At 38.1% G+C, this 4,517-nt stretch overlaps 1 pseudogene; it reads right to left on the bottom strand.

Annotated features, from left to right (window-relative positions):
- Positions 1 to 637: 637 nt before the first annotated feature.
- LOC113004745 lies at positions 638 to 2,242 on the bottom strand (annotated as a pseudogene).
- Between the last annotated feature and the right edge of the window lie 2,275 nt (positions 2,243 to 4,517).

The raw sequence follows: 4,517 nt of genomic DNA, 5'->3' as shown, positions 1-4,517 counted from the left end.
GCGCGAACCTTCTGCCCAGTATACGTGGCGTATATCGTATATTCGAAGACGCTCTGAAAAAAGAAACAGAGATGAGTGAAATAAATGAATAAAATGTAAGGTTTTTATATCGTATAACAAAAGAATACTTACGACTTTTCACGCGCCTCGGTTGGAACGTAATAGTTTGCCATTGTATGTATTTCAAGAGCGATATCAAAACTGTTCAAACGAGAGACTGATGCAATACTGATTGCCAAATGGTGATGTTTGCAGTTAGCTGTAATAAGCTTGTTAATATATAATAAATCATTGTGAATCTCATTTTATGTAATTACGCAGATTTACGAGATTTTATCTTTTCAGATTTACGAATAGTTTGCTTTGCAATTTTTTTTTAATCCATTTATATAATTATCTCTTACCTGCATTTGCAATAGATAACTATCATTATTACTGAATTGCGAATAATCCTTGCATAACGCGGCAAATTAATTGTTATATCATTATATCTGAAAATGCATTTAAAAGCAGTTAAGAAACAACTGGAAAATATTATTTACAAATCAAAATCTGATTTAGCACTTCAAAAAGACACTGTTTTTACTTATCACTCCAGGAATTAGATCAACCCATTTTTACGTTCGTAGTCGTTTAATTAAGAAAGCCTAACTAAGGAGAGACTGTACAAATCGACAAGATATTCGTGCAATTTGCGCAATTTCGTAAATGATAATTCCCATTCAATTCCCAACAGGATAGAGACGAGCATGGCAAAAATCATTTTAAGATGGTTCACCGTCCAATATCGATGTACTATAAGGGCGTAACGGTACATGAGTACCTTAAATTTTACGATTTCTGAGGGTGGGGCCATCGCTATTTTTATTTTTTTCGTCATAGAACGATGCTTCCCTAAATATACGCATCTTTAGAGACGTCTCCTCTCTCTGGCAATATTTCTTGGTCGCCGCAACCAAATGATCATTATAATTTCCGTACTCCTGACCGACCACCTCCAACATGTAATCCGCGGGATTGTGATACTGGGGACACTGAAGGCCTTGCTGGGCGAAATAGTTCACTGTATTGTCAGGCGTGCCGGCGTATAAGCATTGGCCATCGACTAGCAGGTAAATATAATTGAAGTTGATAGAGCGCGGCGCTGGGCTGATGAATGGTGCAGATCACCGTTCGGCCACCCTTTGCCAGAGTCTACAACGCGGTGATGCACTGTATGGACGCCAACGAGTCCAGACCAGTGGTTGGCTCGCCCAGGAACATTATTGGCGGATTGTCAATCAGCTCTAAAGCAATGCTCAGCCTTTTCTTCTGTCCTCCACTAAGTCGCTCGACTTTTGTTTCTTTTGCTATCGATAGTTTCAGCGTCTCCAAGATGTTGTCGATCAGTGCCTCTCTGAACTGTTTCGTCGCGTGGTGGCCGAGCTTCAAATAGGTCACCATCATCATGCTCTCCTAAACGGTGAACAGTCCGTACAAATTGTCCATCTGTTGAATGTAGCACGAGTGCTTTTTGTACATGTTCCAATTCTGCCTACCCTCGCTGCTAATATACTCAACCGTGCCTTTCAAATCTCCCTGTTGAAATCCAGATAAAATATTCAGCAGCGTGGACTTCCCAGAACCGGACCGTCCCATAATAGCCGTCTGTTCCGCAGCCTTGAAGGTTCCATTGATACCCTTCAGAATTTGCTTCGTGGTCCCGCGATATCCAGTTTGAACCTCATACGACAGATCCTTGAATTGAATATCGGCCATTCAAGTGCGCGATACTTGCAGCGCTTTTGTTGCACGCCTTCTCGTCGACATGACTTACAGATTTGATTGACCTACTGAGAATATTTTTCACACTGGCTTATCTGCCACACGCACTTTCCTCCTATCTCTTCACTCGCGTTTATCGACTTATCGGGAACAAAAAAAGTGCTGTCTGACTGTTGCGTAGGTCGGGTGAATTATTATGTGTGTCTACTGCATGTGCGAACAGTCATTAGCAGTTATTTATTGTTGTAGTTGCTTGTTGGAAGAATTATTAGACACAGCTAATATTAGATTAGACCCTGTTCTCAACAATTTTATCTTCGCTCCTCAATACTCGATGAGTATGTTAGTACGTACGTGAAAATAAATGTACGTAATCTTCGAATTTTTACGTTTTTTTTTTTAGAAACGTCAACTGTTTTGGTTTGTGACCATTCGAATCGCATGAAATAATTGTTCCATTAACATTATATGTTATTTTCTTCGTGTGATTGCGTTCTATTTATCTTACACTTGGATTGCATATACGATTTCTTGCACAAGCTGTTCTCGCAGAGTACTTATTCGAAACAAAGACTTCTATTCTTCGTGATATTTTTTTCAATAATTTCCGTTCAGATTGCTTCGTGTTCCAGTTTTCTCTTACGAGATTCTCTCCGTCTCTTTTGTTCACCTGCAATATAATCGTTATATTATTCTCTTTATGTTTTGATTTGAAAAAAATGATAATATTTTGCGACGTGATACTTAAATGATAATACAGCTGAAAGACTGGTCAAATGCGTCTTTACGCGATTATTAATTCATTAAATAAGAATTGAGATTACCTGGCATGAACCGGAAATTGTGCAAGTGTTGATTATTGCGTAAACGGTTGTTGCTTGTTTCTTGACTGATTGAGAAGCATCTGAATGGAAATTATCATTTACGAAATTGCGCAAATTGCACGAATATCTTGTCGATTTGTACAGTCTCTCCTTAGTTAGGCTTTCTTAATTAAACGACTACGAACGTAAAAATGGGTTGATCTAATTCCTGGAGTGATAAGTAAAAACAGTGTCTTTTTGAAGTGCTAGATTTTGATTTGTAAATAATATTTTCCAGTTGTTTCTTAACTGCTTTTAAATGCATTTTCAGATATAATGATATAACAATTAATTTGCCGCGTTATGCAAGGATTATTCGCAATTCAGTAATATTGATAGTCATCTATTGCAAATGCAGATAAGAGATAATTATATAAATGGATTATAAAAAAAAATTGCAAAGCAAACTACTCGTAAATCTGAAACGATAAAATCTCGTAAATCTGCGTAATTACATAAAATGAGATTCACAATGATTTATTATACAGGGTGAGTCATTTTAATCTATGGACCCGAATATCTTCCAAATAACAGTATCTACAAAAAAATGGTTTAGATAAAAGTTGACCAGGACAGAGGGGATCATTCAATTGTACCATTGGTTTTGACCTTGAGGTAAATTTTGAAGGTTATTTCAAGGTCACGATGGTTTTTTTAAATGGGACACCCTATTTTTGACTGCGGATTTCGAAAGAGCGGAAAATTTTACATCAAACTTGTCTTATGAAAAAATTGTTTTTGCAACCTTGGAAAGGTAAAAAATGAAGGTGAAGTGTCTGAAAAACGATCTGGTGTACTTTTTCTGAAATGACGTGGTTTTCTGGGTAACACAAATGTGCATAATACTTAAACAAAGTCAATGAATTGTAAAAGTCACTTTGACTAGCTTGACCTTGAGGTCGATTTTCAAGGTTGTTTGAGGCTCATAACGCATTTTTTGATTAGTAAACCCTATTTTTGACCGCAGAACCTGTTTCTTGACAATGGGCTCTTAAACAATAGCACTTTTTACATGAGCATAGGGATTTTTTAGTTTTTCGACCTGACCTTTTGAAGGTCATATCAAAGTCATATCAAGGTCAAAAGCACTTTCATCTTACTTTTAGCGTTACCCGGAAACAACGACGTGGACGTAGTAAGTTCTGTTTCCTTTAGTGTGCTTGATTATCGTGAGTCCCCTTGCCTCTCACGTCGGGGTGCTTGATTATCGTGAGTCCCCTTTCCTCTCACGTCGGGGTGCTTGATTATCGTGAGTCCCCTCGTCTCTCACTGACACTGTAATTTAAATGAATTATCCACGGAGTAATTGTTCAAAATTACTTCCGTTGGCTTCGAGGCATAACTGCAATCTGTTTTGAAAACTATCCACAGTTCTAAGCAGGGTAGCTCTAGGAATGGCTGCACAAGCTCTACGAATGCGGTCCATAAAATCATCTCTTGTGGTTAGTCGTTCAGCAAAAACAACATTTTTCAAGTATCCCCATAAAAAGAAATCAGGCGACGTCAAATCTGGTGAGCAAGGAGGCCATTCAACTAAACCCCTTCGTCCAATCTATCTGTCATTGTAACTGGCATTGAAAAAGGCACGTACAATGAGTGCATAATGCGGTGCAGCACCATCTTGTTGAAGCCACATTCTTGCTCTTGTTGCTAAGTCAACATCTTCTAATAAGCCTGGTAAGTGATCTCTTAGCAACGATAAGTAACTGTGTCTATCAACGTTCTCTTCAAAAAAATAAGGTCCAATCAAATAACCATTTACAATGCCGCACCACACCATAATACTCCATCGATTTTGATGATCTATTGGCCTATACCAGTGGGGATTAACATCTGACCAATAATGGCAGTTGTGTCTATTAAGTTGTCCGTCAATAAAATTTAGCCTCA

This window comes from Solenopsis invicta, chromosome 1, assembly GCF_016802725.1.
Source record: "Solenopsis invicta isolate M01_SB chromosome 1, UNIL_Sinv_3.0, whole genome shotgun sequence".
In the NCBI taxonomy this organism is placed as follows: domain Eukaryota; kingdom Metazoa; phylum Arthropoda; class Insecta; order Hymenoptera; family Formicidae; genus Solenopsis; species Solenopsis invicta.
Note: the sequence above shows the minus strand (reverse complement) of the source record. Positions and strands in the feature narration are given on the sequence as shown.